Source organism: Pezoporus occidentalis, unplaced genomic scaffold (genome assembly GCF_034315485.1).
Source record: "Pezoporus occidentalis ecotype Australia unplaced genomic scaffold, CSIRO_AGI_Poc_V1 ctg4, whole genome shotgun sequence".
Lineage (NCBI taxonomy): Eukaryota > Metazoa > Chordata > Aves > Psittaciformes > Psittacidae > Pezoporus > Pezoporus occidentalis.
The window spans coordinates 9,594,601-9,610,709 of record NW_026915724.1 but is presented as its reverse complement, the minus strand read 5'-3'; the positions used below and the strand labels follow the sequence as shown (position 1 = coordinate 9,610,709).

Here is a 16,109-nt window from a genome sequence, read left to right as displayed (position 1 = left end):
ATCCCCAGTTCAGCATCTGAAAATGATGGTATTAAAAGAAGGTTTTCTGGTTTTAGATATATTTGCACCTGGGTTGTGAGTTGTCAGGGCACTTCTGGGTTAGTCTTATCAGAACTGTCTTTGTGAGTAAGATGAGTGGAGATGTAGTTATTCATAATGAAGCTGAGACTCTCACTTATTGTCAGATTTCATGGAAGACACCACAGGCGACGAAAGTCACAAGAAAACTGAGACAACTGGTGGTCTTGCCTAGACACAGGCTGTACACACACTACCTCCCATTGCACCTTGCCTTCCATAATCCTATCTGAGCAGCAGGTCCTCTCTTTAAACAGAAGAAAAGTTTGGGCCAGATGCAGAGTTATGCTGTTACCCAGATTCTGCTGTCATTTACCTAGGTTAGGTAAAGGCTACATTATTCCTGCATTTGAAATAGTCTGTTACTGGTTCATTGTTGGAATGCAGAGGTAGGATGTGGGAGGAGATCTGAAGAGGAGGAGATAATGTGGGAGAAGGAGGAATCCTTACTCTATTTAAAAAATAAAATTTCATTATCAGAGCTTGATAGCTATCATCCTACTTATTTGTTTTAATGGCAGATCACTGTTAATTTTGGAACTCTTAAAGAAAAAAATAATATAGTTTTGATTTACTTTCTGCATCTCTAATTTTTTTCTTGTCTTCTGATGCCGGGAAGAAGACCTGCAAAGAATATTTAAAAGACAAGAAAAAGAACCCTGGGACTTGGCCAGGGTATTTGCTTTGGTATTTTGCTCTGCAAAATCAGTTTGTCTTTCAGACAAGAAGTTGTTCATCTATATGCTGAAATATGAGTATATTATGTGGTGTATTTTAGGCATTATATTATGCCCTGATTCACCGGAGCATTCCTCTGTTTTCATGTAACTGCAGCAATTTAAATTAAACAATAATCTAAACTACAGTGTTTCTCAGAAAGGTTCTCAGTAACACTTTATTGCGCCTGTCATGTAATTCAAAATAAGTAACAACCTGGATTTTTATTACATAATTTGATAATTTGCATAGATTGTTTGGCCTGAGTGTAGGATTTGGAACTGTTCCTAAGATCTTCTAAATCTGGCCTTGGATTTCCATGGTTCCTGAAACTTCATGAGTTTTCCTGAAACAGCAAAAAGTTATCTAAATTAAGCAAATAATTTGGTACCATTGTGGTTGGTGGAATTTGATGTTTCTCTCAGTCACTGTATCCTCACATACTTTGCCTCTCTTGTGCCTTTTCCACATTTAATACATCTAATACAATTTCCTCATGAAAATGCTATAAATGTTCGTTAACTAATGTTTTTGCAATGATTTGCATGCTGTCTTTGCTATCGTAATTGGTCTGTTTCATTAATAAGTAATGTCAGATTCTAAGAGGTGCCAAACTCACTATGATACCCATAAGCTGTTTTGTGAGTGTTGGAGATGTAGGATAAGATCTTAAATGAACTATGTTTTTAAAGGCTTAGGTCAAATATTTCTCTACAGCATTGAGCTCTATTGTGAATGAAAATGTTTGTACAAGGGAAAGTTTACAATACAGAAGACCCATGTTGTAGAATACAGTTATTTACATAGCACTCAAAGATTAAGAACTGAAACTATGATAAGGGAGCACTCTGTTGCTTAAGTGTTCAATATTGTGTTTGCTGTTACTATAGGTACTATAGAAAATTATACAAAACTAACATCAACATTCAGTTTCAGCTAGGATGGTAGTGTCTGGAGCACACTGTAGCTGGAATATGTGTCCATGGAAAGAAACAGTATCCATCACTTAAATACCATCTATGTGACTGATTTTTCTCCAAAATGTCATAGCACTTCTGAGAGCTTGGTGGCTATTGAGTTGCTTTCCAGAGCATCAGGTAATATCTCTTTCACTTTTCCCCTGATGATTTTTTCTATAGAGCAATAGTATATAGGGATGAATTTATATTCTGATTGCACTGCAGCATGTTATATTTGTGAGTGGGTTTTTTTCGGAAGTGTTTGGGTCAAAATATTTGTTTCTAACATCTTTACAAATGTTAAATTTGTTGGTGTATTCATTTTTCTACCTGACATTTTCTCTATCAACCTTAGGAGAGATGCATACCAATATTTTTAAATTTGACTAGTAAAGGTAATCACATTACTCACATCCTTGTGTCCCCTAAACTCTAATTCTGGGAGGTTGTACTTGTGGCTATGTACCTCCTCGAGGAACAGGAGTGATGAAATACACAAGCTGTGGCTCTTTGTGATTAATGGAGGAAAAACCTTAAAGCTCTTGAGATGCCAGGTGTTTGCTTTAGAAACTTCTTAGTTCAGACACTATGGTTAGCACGCTGTATTAGCTGGCCCTTACTACTGATTTTCAGGGGTCTGCTTGAGGTGTTCTGTACTGGACAGAGGCAGTTATGTTCTTTTCCATTGGAATTTATTCATCTTGTTTTTTAAATTACACAATTCTTGCTTTAGCAACTGTTCAGAGCTTTCACTCAGCACATGCTGATATATCATCCTTGTCTACACAGGAAAACTATAATCTTATAAAAAATATAAACAGTAGCATACAACTGAAGTTGTATCTATTCACGTACAGCAAAGCCGACATCCTGCCAACGAAATCAGGGTTTTACCGTGTTAAGCACTGTATGAGCAACTTGTTGAACATCATTTCTGCCTCAGCACCCAGAGTCTAAACATGGAGAGGCAAAGTGCGATGAGGAAAGAGAAGGTTTTTATCTGCCATACCCTCTACATCTCATTTTTCAATCTATGTGACACAGTTTAGAAACATTAAAACATATAGAACCATCAGGATTAATGTTGCAAAGGAGAATAGGGGGTAACCAAATTGGGTAGGAGTAACTTCTTCAGGCAATTTCTCTATTTTTGTTTAACAGTGCATGGAGTAAGTTTACCTTAAATCAATAATCATAAAATCAATTTATGGTTAATACATACAGTGGTTGAGTAAGATGAAAGACATGTTTGATTGAAGAAGTTGCTCTTGTGTAAAGACATCAATTTTGTTGATTTTAATATGGCTGAATTTTTGCAACAAGTTCTTGTAAACAAGCTTAGAAAGTCTTGGGCTGGAAAACCCTGCCTTTCTTTGCATTTGTTTGATTGTGTTTTGTAGAGATACTTATTTTTTTTTTTATCCCCATTGCCAGAGAACGTATACGAAACAGCAGGTTTGGGTAACACTGTCATTGCACTCTCTTTTGGAGACAGTAAATTAAAATGGAAACCAATACACAAATGATTCTAACCTTTTAAACTGCTTTGAGTGACAAAGACCTGGCTTGAGGTTTGTTTGAGTCAAACTGAAAATTCTTTTTTAGAAAATATGAAATTATTTGTGCCAGGTAGGACAAAATCCATCAAGAAAAACCATGAATCATTTCAGAATAGGCAGTAGTGAATGCATTTTGCTGGGATGTGGAATGGTGTGGACCTGACTCATTGCAGAAATTAACTCAGCAGTACATTCTTTTCGATTTTGCTCCAGCTATGCTATGCAAATATAGATTTGGAGCTGTCATATGTCTTAAAGCTGAGTATGTAAACATAGCAAGTTTGTGTTTGCCTTTAAAGAGAAACCTAACAATTCTGGAGATGTTGAATTCTCCCATGAGGTTTCTAGATACCTGACTTGGGACTACAGACACAGTGGCTAGGTGGATTTAACTCTTACTGATAGGCTTAAGAGGAAAATATGTTCTGCTTCTGTTGAGCATGCCTAGGCATGATTGCTAATACTAAGAGGAATGACATAGCTATATCCATGTTTATAGTGCTGAAGCTATACACTAACCTAATGGTAGCAAAGCACACACTCTCAATTGTTGTTATTTCCTATGATGCAAACATTGTTATTTGCACATTAAAAATCAACTGGCTTATTTGTATACTTACAGCCCTTTAAAAAATGTCTTAATGAGCCCTTCCTTGTTGAAGTGAATGTTCAGAGCATTTGATGTTTGTGCCATGGCAACACCTGCTTTCTGTTTCTTTGTATGTATTCTACTGCCTTGGTATCTCCTGGGGCAGCAGAACATGCTAAATAAATAGTATCCTTAGAAACTGTAAACTAAACATGGCAGCACAGTTGGTGCCATATAGCTTTTGATTGCATTTTGTGTTCTGAAATATGATAAAGATCACCAGGGAATGACTTCTCAAGTCCAAGTTGTACAATGCTCAGTAACGGAAATTGCCATCCATCAGATTTTACCTGAGTATAGCAGAGAAAAAGTATTTGTTGTGGTACAAGGAACAAATTACATTGTGATTGGACTATTGAGAACTGAACTATTGAAAACTATGTTCAATAGGACACAGTTCTATTGAAAACAGTAGAACTATGACTAAAGATAGACCACATAAGATCTTTAAGACTGGGCTCTGTTTTCTTGTTTTCATCATGAAATGCTTCAAATGAGTGAATAGTTGCAGAATTTCATTCTCTCTTTAACATGCACATTTTTTGTGCACAGTTCAAAGAGCTAACTCAAACCAAACCAGGCAAAACATGAGGTCACCTGGTGCTTTAAAAGCAGTTGGTAAAATAGAACGTATTTCCCAAGAAAGTGAAGGTGTGCACTGCAGCTTTATTGTAGACATTTAAATAGACTATTTTAGAAATTTTACCCTCATAATTCCCTTCTGTATGCCTGTCCTGCTTTGCTGGCCATAATACTTCAGATTTCATGAAAGTCATTAAATTTAGTGGCATACTTCAGGAATTCATTTCTGATCCATTTAATGTGTACATTCTTCGCTGTATTGGATAATAAGAGGTGGTCTGTGCAACGCTTCAATCTAACTTCAGCTGTGTTGTGCTGGTTTAGTAGAGGGAAAGTGGTGACTAAAAAGAATGAGAAAGAAGAGTAAAATCATATAAAATTAAATCAATCCAGAATGATGCTAAGAATTAATTGCTGTTTCTCAGAACTAGGCCACTGTAGGTTTCAGGTGGTTAAATTTGAAAGGAAAAGATTGTTTTTTCCCCACAAAACTTAAAATTGTAAAATCTTTGCCATAAACTATCATGGATGCTCAAATGTATAAACAGATGAAGGAATAAGGAACAGCTAATCAAGAATATATTCATCAATAGCTGTTGAACTTTGTGGTCTGTAAACAACCTCAGACTCTGGATGCCATTTGGTCATGTAATGTAGCAAGTCTGATGGGCCAAAGAAAGTATCCACAGATGCTATGTTTATGGCCTTCACTCTGCTGCTGGCCATGGTCAGAGATTCTGGCTAAACTGATGTTTGGTCTGGCTTGATCCTGGAGTTCTTAAGTTCAAAGCTTTTTTGTTCACAAAGGTGAAAACCTTGCTTTTGCCACCCTGGTATAAGAGGACAGTAGCACATAAAACACATGTAGCTGTGAAGGTCCAAGTTAGTCATAGTGTTCTATCATGATGACTTAAAGCAGCCTCTCTTTCATCCGTCCTGTCCCTCCCAGTTTTGTTGCTGACAGGTGACCCAGGAGGATTGTTTTATTCTATCCACATACCCAACATCTCTGCTCCTGAAAGATTTCTGAAGACTACATGTCAAGGTAGACCTGTCTAAGAGACTGCTGCGGAAGCTTGTGAATTAAGTGAAACCAATGATATACTTAAAACAAAAATTATTTTACAAAACCAATTAGAGCTCCATCAACAATTGGTGGATAACAGACTTGGAATGTCAAATGGATTCATGACCACACAATTGACATAAGTTTAGTTCTTAAGTTTTTGAAAGTGCAACCCAGAATGTGAAATCCTTCACCAATAAGGTGAGTGCTCTAAGCATCAAGGAGTTACCTTGGGCATTGTCCTGACCCAAAGAGAGTCTCAACAGCAGACCTGCTGCTCCAAGGAGGACCAACTCAACTGCTTTCCTGGTGGGGCTCCATTTATACCCTTGGTCAAATCTGATTTATGTTCAAATACAGTAGCATTAACCCTCCTTGGCTGGGGGTCTTTACCTGCCACACAATAGCCACTACACAAATGTGATGTGGGTTGGCCTGCACTGGGGTGGTTAGCGTGGCATAACCAATGGCAGCATTGGAAAACTGCAGCTGGAGAGCCTCCATTCCTGCTAGGGCAAGGGCACCTGCCACAGGGATACCTGCTGCCACAGTTGTTAGGGTGAGCTTTTTGAAACATAACATTAAGCAGCAGGCTTTCAGAGTAACACTCCATTAAAACAGCGCTTTCCGCATAATTTCTATTCAGTTTGTGCCTCCTCTGCCCCTTTGCCAAAGCACACTCTGCTGTGTTTCATGTCATCATTACTCATTGTGATACCTTTTTGTTGATTGTAGGTACTTCAGTGTTGGGCTTTATCTTTTTAAACGCCACAAAGATGTCACGAATACCTTCTGTGCTTCAATAACAACATAGCTATAAGAAGTATAAAAATTAATAGGAAACAATATAACTGAAAAGACCAAAGACAATGGAGCAACATAGAAAATATTTTCCTCCCACAACTTCTTTACTTGCCACCTGCAGCTGAAAACAGCAAGTCTGTGATACGGATTTTTTTTCCCAGTGATTTACGTTTGCCAAGCAGTAGAAATGTTGTACTTTTCCTAACTGTTTGAATATGCAGGCCCACTCATCTTAAAAATAGTTCAGCTTTGAGTTTGTCTTTTTGTTCCCTTGACAGCTCTCTCTTACAAAGCATTATTCTTCTCAATGTGAGGATGCTTTGGTCCCATTCTAAATGATTATCTACTGTGCATCTTTTGTTAGTCTCTCTAGTCAGCAAATGTCCTATTGTTACATAGTGATCTAGGTGCCCAGATTCATGGAGTACATTTTGACAAATTCAGAACAGAACTTGTGTTTTGTTCCAGTAAAAGAGCCAGTGTAATATGTTCAACCTCATATTCACGCTTTATTCTAAAATATATTTTGACCTCAGGTCTCTGCAGGAAGGTGCTGAGGGCTTTATTCAAACAATACACTTCACTGTTCAAGTCAGGTCCCTAAATTTACTTAAAATCATAAAATTTAGAGAAAGAAAAGGTTGAAGCAAGAGCAAAGAGCCAAAAAAAAAAAAAGAGAATACAAAACTTTTGAAATTAAATGTATTTTCTCATTCTGATCAGCTGAAGTTGCAATTATTTTCTTAAGAATACTTTTATCAGCCACACAGAATTCCCCAAGCAGGGGATCCTGTAGTGAATTGTAAACTTTTAGGTAAAAGCATGTTATGTTTTTTGCATTGTTTAGGATATTTCTCTTTTAGAGCACCACTCCACTTACTACTTTACTGTTTACTAATTATGTTATTTTCTCCCACTTCACAAATTCACTTGTCCAGGTTAAGAAACTTGCTTAATCAGTTTGTTATATATAGTTAGTCAGATCAGAAATCTAGATATTTCTCTTTAGTTTTAGTTTTCTGAGTGATATTGACTCTGGTTGTTTCAAAAACAACTTTTGAAATTTTTTTGCAATTAGAAATAATGCAAAACCTGCTATGGATAAACAGGTGGAAGGCACATCTTACAGGAAGACTGAAAAGAGTAACAGCTAGAAAAGTTTGTCCAGGGGAGAAAGAATGTCATAAGACCACAGCTGAGAGCTGCTACATTAGCCAGCTTGTGCTAAGTTTAATAGCAGCTGAAGGTGTTCAACGTTCCACACCATCTGCCTGCCTAAACTTTAGACTTTGATCTTGTTGATTACTCAAACATTTGCCACCCTTTAATTTTGGTTTCAGGCAGACCAGGCTATAAAAAGAATCTACCAGACATCATTGAGGTATTTTATTCTACTGGGTCTTTCTGTCAGGTAAATGTATAATATATCATAATAGAAGGAGAGCTATTCAGATGGTAGGAGCTATTATATCCGCATTAGGCCTAGTTCTTCCTGGTTTGGTCATTTACAGCTCTACATTTCTTGCCAGAAAACTGAATAGAGTTTAGGGTTAGTTTGTGGATAAACCTCCAGGTAACTGAAGTTGAAGCAGAGCAAGATGGACATGATAGTGGTGAACAAGAGATACTGAGAAGCTCTTGCCCATGATGTCATATTCTTTGTGTGAAAGACCCGTATTTATTAAGTTCCCTATAACTTTGTAGCTGAGGACTTTTCCTGTACTCCTTGCTGATTTTAGATTTCTTCTGTCTTGGTGGACTGTGGTCTGAATGTTGGTCTCTTTGTAGGCATGTGGTAAACACAGACAACATTGCTTTCGAAAGTGGCATGGAGTTCCTTGGAGACCTCCTCAGCAGCACCATGTATTGTGAACATGTCAGCTTCCCTTCTGCTCGTTTCCCATAGAATTTTGGATCAGATTATCTAAAAGACATTTGATGGCCTGGATTTAGAGCATCTTAAATATAGATTAAAGCAATAACATCCTCCCTCTGGAAAAAAGAACTCTCTAAAAAAAGAAAGACTGGAATTGTGCTGGGAATAACATTTTTTTTTTCTTTAGACTTAGCTCAAATACATGAATAGAACAGCTTCTACCTTTCTCACTTTCCATTTTCTGAGGACAAGGTTTCAGTAGAAAAAGCATGGTTTTTCACAAGAAGAAAGCTTGGTTTTCAAATCCTGAATTTACTAACAATTTGTGGTGTTGTGTATAAGACTAAAGCCTGGTTTAAAGCTCGCTATAAAGCAAAAGCTTGCATTGTGCATCCTTCTGCCTTTGAGAGGAGGAAAACAAAATGTGACACATGAAATGTATTCATTGCAATACTGGGAAATGTACATGCACTATCTTGACAAGTGCATTTTCACACCTTTGATATAAGACCTCTATTCACATAGCACATTTGGACTGAAGAATATTTAAGGGATTTTGATCAGCTTTGACTATCTTGCTCACATACAGCAAATTCCAGTTTTTACAATAACTGAGTTTCTGTCTGTGTAATTTTTTTGCACCTAAGATGACTGTTAGTGTTGCACCTCTGTAGAAAACCCAGAACATTAGAAGTATTTTATTACGTTTTTCTCCTATTGAATGAGAAATGCAAAGCGTATTTCCAGTTTCACTTGTTGGTAGACATAGGATTTTGCTTGAAGTAAGTCTTCCGCACTAATAAGCGAACTTTAGACAAACCAAAATGCATTTTGTGTTTTAGGCTGTGACATTAAACTGTTGGCCTCTCCACCATGGCAAAATGTAAAGAAATAAGACTGTGACCATTTCATCAGAAGGGAGGGTGCCCACTAAGCCAGATGGCATATCTGTGGTCAGATAAATCAGTCATCAGGGTTTTTTTGAAGCAACAGGACACATAGCAGCTTGAATGATGCATGCTCTTTGCTATCTTTCCAAAACTAGAAGAACCAGTATTTGAATGTTCATTAGCTTTGTTCTACAAGCTGCTCAGGCATCAGCCTTTATAGTTGGGAACTGCAGCTATTTCAGTGAGAAATGAGAAACAAATTGTTGTGAAAGTTGCCTGCACACTGTGTAATAATGGTTTAATAAGGGTTAAAGATTGTGAGTGTGTGTCAGCTATCTAATAGTCTTAATTGATGATTTTGTGTGCTAAAACCTGCAGGCAATAAAGCTCAAAACAAATGCTGCCACCATTCACACTTTACTTGTTATGTGATTATGGATTACAAAGAATTTTAGAAAGGATTATTTGGACTTCTGGAAATGGGCTAGTCATTAAACAAGTTTCTCTTATATGCTAATGTCCATGTTAAAAATCGTTGCGTTCAGTTCCTCTGTGCAGTGTCACACTGTGTAAAGATGTTGGTAGGCAACTCCAGCTGCGATGGAGAGGAAGGATCTCTCCTTCTCCATTTCCTAAGGCAGCTCTCGCTTCTGGGCTGTTTCTGTGGTCCTAACACCTTAGCCCTCATCTGATACCAGAGAAGGACATGTGAAAATGTGATTCCACCTCTAGACTCTTACCTGGATGTGGATGAAAAAATGAATGCCTTGAAGCAGGGCTCCCTGCTGTGCTGGTGTGATTACTTAAACTTTTTTTTCCTCACAGGTATTTTTTGCAATAAAGTTGTACCAGTTGGCTTGCCAAGAACTTTTCTGTAGCCTAAGGGGGGAAAAAATCTCTGGGAATAAAGCTTACCCTGCTGTAGTAGAGATTTTGTATGTGAAATTGCTATTTCCAAAACTAAAGGTAGAAGGAAAAAAATAAAAGGAAAAAAAACAATTCCCAATATCCTGGAGTGAGTCCAGCAAGGGGTCACTAAAATGATTAAGGGATTGGAGCATCTGTCATACAGAGAGGGGCTGAGAGAGCTGGGGTTGTTTAGCCTTGAGAAAAGTCAGGGGGATGCTGGTGCATATAAATAGCTGATGGGAGGGAAGGGGAGAAGATGAAACCATACTCATTTCGGAGGTTTCTAGTGAAACAAGAGGTAACATCCACAAACTGAAATACAGAAAATTCCACCAGAACATAAAGAAAAAACTTGTTTACTGTGAGGGTGGTGAAACACTGGCACAGGTTGCTCAGAGATTGTGGTGTCCCATCCTTGGAAATATTTGAAAGCTGTTTGGCCATGGTTCCAGGCAACCTGTTCTGGCTGACTCCTCTCAGCAGTGGGTTGGACTAGATGTTCCCTAGAGGCACTTTCCAGCACCGGGTGCTCTGTGATTCCAAACCAACCCCCTCACAAACTATGTGTTAACAACATGTTTATAATGATCTGAAAGGATACTGATGTCTGCTTCTTGCATCTCAAGAAGTTCTTAGAACAAATCATGCTTGGTCAACAGACAGTTTAGTCTGGATATTAAAGGACTAACCCGCACTTGATTTCTTCATTGTAAAAGAGGAAAATATTTTTTATTCCAAATGTATAATTCAGTGCATTTGACTGTATCTTCTAACCTCATTTTTCATGTATTTTGGAGTAATGAAATAGTATAACTGCCTTTAAAATGCAAGAATTTTCACAGCACTCATCATAGTTGAGAAAGGGGTCTCCACTGGAACCTTAGGCCTCCACTGGAACTGAAGCCTGTGGGATCTGTGTTTGTGCTATGATGCTAACAATGGAATCATATTTGCAGCTTTACAATATGAGTTTCTAAAGTCATTATCTAAAGTTTAACTATTCACTTAATCTGAACACATGCAAAAAGTGTGATTTTCTTCCTTTTTTGCCTGGCTTAAGGAACACTTTAATCATTCATGTGAAATAAATAAATAGTTGCTTTCATTTATATGTAGTTAAAGAATAGCACTACCAACCACTTCTGGAAATTGAGCTGCAGTTCTAGGTTTGTATCACACAAGTATTAGTTCTCCTGAAACTAACATTCTTTTATAGATGGAATGAGAATGAAAACCATATGAAAAATGTTGAAGTCTGCAAGTAAATACACTGGGAAGTGATTTATCTCGGCATGAGGGAGCTAATATTTTTTCAGTTCTTGTCCAGAAATTGGTAGTTCCGTTTCATAGATAAGGCTCTGGCATCAAACACCAACTGAAATGAGGCGCTGCAAAAGGCTTATGGGTGGGGACACTATTAGTCAATACTAGCACAGGAGCAAATTTTGTCGTCAGTTATAAATATCTTAATGAAGTTAAGTGATATGAATAATGTTATATGACCTTTCAAAAGTACCCCTTTACAGCTGCTCTGTCAGTCTGGTATTAAACATACGAGCAAATATACAATCACAAATGACTGTGAAATAAGACTTATCAGATTTATGTGTTTTGAGGTGTGCCTTGACAGAGGTGGGGGCTGAGATAGAAAATATGTCTGAGCATCAAACAACCTAGAACATTTTGCAACAGAATGTACAAAAGAAATATTACAAACTTCATGCTTTATCAAGTCAGTCTTGTTCCTAGACATTAAGAGAGAGCTCTTGGAAGCACTAGGCTAAATTCACTGTTGATATAATTTAGTTTACTCAACTACCTCCTTTTTATAAACAGTGGAAGATTGTAGGAGAAACCAAAGGCCTTATTTTCCTTATACAGATTTTGCATTAGTATTTCTTTTTGCTGAAATTAATTCATTTTAGCTTTGCATCCCTAGAATGGAAACTGTTGTGCCCTCATGTCACAGATCTCTTGTGTGTCTTTTCTGTCCCTGTGAGGCAGCTTGTTTTGGTATATCCCTTTCTCTTGTGAATAATTAATTATGCTACCTGAGTTTTTACTTTAGGATACTAATAACAAGATAAAAGCCCAGGAAATACACTGCTATTACTTTATCATGAACTTTGGTACAAAGATTTTTTTATCTATATTTGTTCATTGATTTCCCACTAGGATTCTGATCTGAGTAGAATTCGTTGTTCTTATTGCACATATTCTCAAAACAAATGTAGTGGATAAATTTGATTCTTAGATGGGCACATATTTGTTATACAGTGGCTTCATGTGAACTTAAATTCAGTTTTCTTTAAATAGAAAAAGTTGCCTTTTTTAACTGAAATATGTTGTCTATTGACATTGCTGTGAAGAGGAAAAGATTGAAGCAGTGATTTGACATGTACTTTCTTTGCATTAAAGAGACATTTCTATTTGCTAGCATAAAAAAATTAATCTGTCCTTGAGCAATGTTCAATAAGCATTTCGTAAAAGTACTTTTAATAACAAATAATGTTTGCTGTCTTTCCTCTGAGCATCTCTGTTACTATAAGTATGCACTTTTAAAATCACGATTTAGTTTTTCCTGCATCAGTAATGTTGAATTGCTTGTAGACATAAGTTGAATGGCATGGTTATAACACCATAGAGAGATGCACTCCATCTTCTGTTGGTACAACTTACTGCAAGTCCCTTACAAGAGCATTAAGATAGTAATGCTATCTGATGTTGGCTGGCATGTGGCAGTCTTCCACGTCCTCAATTTTTATATTCTAGTTTTAGAAGTTATGAAGAATAGCATTTACTTTTTAAGATGTGATTATAGTGCTGATTGTACTGCTAAATTCTAAACACAGCCTTTTCCCATCATGCAAGCATTTTTGAGATTTCAGGGGTTTTTTATTCTTATTTTCAGAAAAGTCAGAGTTAAAATCTCAAAAGAGGGCAAAAAGGGAATTGGGAACCAACCAAGAAGGAAAAGCTCTGATAGGTTTGAAATGTTTCATTTAGGTGATTTGATGAGTTATTTTGATTGTGATCTTTTCTTATTTTACCATTTTAAGCATATGATAAGCTTCTAAAAGAAAAGTGTCTTTGAACCAAAGAACTGAAATTTCATTTAGAAAAATATCAGAATAAGCTATCAGGCAACTTAAGTGGTTGGGGGAATTTTTGAGCATTTCAAGTCCTGGAATACACTGTACAGTGCATTTCCTCCAAACAGTTTCACTTTAGAGAACTTTGAGTTCCAATTACGTGGCCTAAGGTTGCAAACCCTTGGTCATACTATTAGCTGCATTTACTTGAATGATATTACTTGGCCAAAGGACATAGTTTGTGTCAGTTTGTGGACTGGTTGTCTGAAATCCACCAGTACCAAGAGAAATATTGCTGTAACTAAAGACTTATTTATAAGAGTGAGGATTTTAGTTCTGAATCCTTTGAAGATAAGGTGAAAAGTATTTTCAGCCTCATTTGTCTCTTATCTACATCTACAGCTACCAGGAATTGTGTTTAAAAAAGGAATATTTATGAGGCAGTAATTCTCAGAAAACACCTTGATTTTCTGGTAGGTGAATTGCGCAAGTGAGGAGCTGCAGTTTCTGAATACAGGGATCTGTGTTTTCTGTGGAGCTGCAATGGGTTAGCCTCAGCTAAGGGCTAAACTCCCCTCCTCAGAGGGCAGGGAAAAAAATAGCATGAGAAAGCGCATGGGTTGAGATAAAGTCAGAGAAATTGCATGCCCATTATTGTTATGGGTAAAGCGGTCCCAACCTGGGCAAAATTAATTCATGGAAAATTATTGCCACTGAAAATAGATCCAGGTAGCAAGAAACAAAGACAAACAGTAAACCGCCACGTTTCCTCTCCATCTTCCAGACTCAACTTCAGTCCTTCACTGCAGAATCCTTCACCAACCCCTGAGCAGTGCAGCAAGAGATTCGGTGGGGGTGCAGTCAGTCCACACCAGATCCTCTCAGCCTCTCCTTCCATCTGATACTTTTCTTCTGCTACAGTGTGGGTCCTTCTACAAGCTGCAGTTCAGGAAAAAATCCTGCTCTGGCATGAGGTCTCCCCAGGCCACAGTTCAGATCCCTACTCCAGTGTGAGCTCTTCCAGGGGCTGCAGGGGAATCTCTGCTCCAGTACCTGAAATGCACCTTCCCCTTCTATTGACTTATTACTCACACTACTGTCACCCACTCTCCCCTACCTGTCCAACATCCTTAGCCTTTCTTAAATATGTTACCATAGATGTGACACACATGACTGATGGGCTCAGCTGTGTTCCGTGGTGATCTGATGGAGCCGGCTGGAGTCAACTCTGTCCTCTACATGGGGCAGCTTCAGGCTCCTCCTTGTATCCCCTTTGCTACTGCATGTATGGAGGGGCCTTGGGTACAGCTCTTGTTTAGCACTTTAGTTTGCAAAACTGTTAGAAATGTTTCTCGTGTGCAGTTCTGGTGTCCTCAACATAAAAAAAGACATGGAACTGTTGGAACAAGTCCAGAGGAGGGCCACGAGGGTGATGAGGGGACTGGAGCACCTCCCGTATGAAGACAGGCTGAGGAAGTTGGGTCTGTTCAGCCTGGAGAAGAGAAGGCTGTGTGGAGACCTCATAGCAGCCTTCCAGTATCTGAAGGGGGCCTATAGGGATGCTGCAGAGGGACTCTTCATTAGGGACCATAGTGATAGGACAAGGGGTAATGGGTTAAGACTTAAACAGGGGAAGTTTAGATTGGATATAAGGAAGAAGTTCTTTACTGTGAGGGTGGTGAGGCACTGGAATGGGTTGCCCAGGGAGGTTGTGAATGCTCCATCCCTGGTGGTGTTCAAGATCAGGTTGGATGAGGACTTGGGTGAGATGGTTTAGTGTGAGGTGTCCCTGCCCATGGCAGGGGGGTTGGAACTAGGTGGTCTTAAGGTCCTTTCCAACCCTAACTATTCTATGATTCTATGAAAGCCCAGTCTATTTTGAATCAGCTCCTTTTCAGAATACAAACATGTTGCTATTAATTAGTATTCCCTCATCTAACCTTTCCTCTGCTGCTCTTTTAAGTTACATCTTGATAAGGAGTTCTTTTTTCATTTGCAAACAATTTCGTTGTTATTTATTGCAGTATAAACAAAGCCAGGTATGTTAGAAATGATCTCTCAATTTAAACTTTTACTTTGAGAAAAGTCTATGAAAACTTGTAATTTAAGGAATATCAATGACAATAAAAAGAAAGATATATCTAAATGAAAATTTGCTTTTCAGCCCTGAAATGGGGCCACACAAAAATTATTTATCATCCCCATGCCCAACGGTGTTTCTGAAGGGACATAAAATTTATGGATTAGTATCCAGAAAGCCTTCTGGACAAAACTTACTACATTTTCTTTTTCTCTGTAGTTCACAAAGGCAAAAGTGTAACTTGGTTCAGTTTGAGGTTATATATCTTACAAAAATGATGCAATAGCTACAGTCTCCTATGATATTATCATAGGTGGATATGCAATGTGGCATAACACATCCTGTGTTTTTCAAGGGGTAAGTCCAATTTCCAAAAGCAGAAATAAACCTAAAATAGCATTAAATCAGTAAAAGTCTAATTGCTTGGGGGCAGTTTGCGTGACCAGATTCTATTATGTCACTTCTTTTTAGATCAGTCTCTTCTAAGTAAACAGACATCCTTTGGCATCTGAGTATTTCCTTGTGGCAGTCTGCTAAGAAAAACATGAGGAGATCTCCCCTACATCCCTTTTCCCGCTAGCTGCTCCCTGTGATTTATTTGCAGTCACAAGGGTTGCTTATCTGCTGAGATAGAGCAGCAGAGCCCATGTGCCTGCCTGCTTGCTCTTTGCAGTAGGCCTATTGTTCTGTCTCGGCTCCTGAGAGATTGCTGTAGGTTGACCTTGGCAGGTGACCTTGTCAGAGGTGGTTTTGCAAAAACTGGTTTATTTCAATAACATTTAAATAACTCCTAGCAAGGGGTTTCTTAACACATTCAGAGTAGAATCCATAAGGATTATAGAATCTTG

The 16,109-nt window shown here is 38.0% G+C and overlaps 1 protein-coding gene across 1 annotated transcript in view; it reads left to right on the top strand.

Annotated features, from left to right (window-relative positions):
• The first annotated feature begins 1,737 nt into the window (after positions 1-1,737).
• The window catches only part of RP1 (RP1 axonemal microtubule associated), a 217,828-nt gene continuing 203,456 nt past the window's right edge, over positions 1,738-16,109 (top strand). Inside the window, exon 1 of the mRNA XM_062633144.1 lies at positions 1,738-1,892. The gene's annotated coding sequence lies outside the window, so the exon portion shown is untranslated. The remainder of the gene's footprint in view (positions 1,893-16,109) is intronic.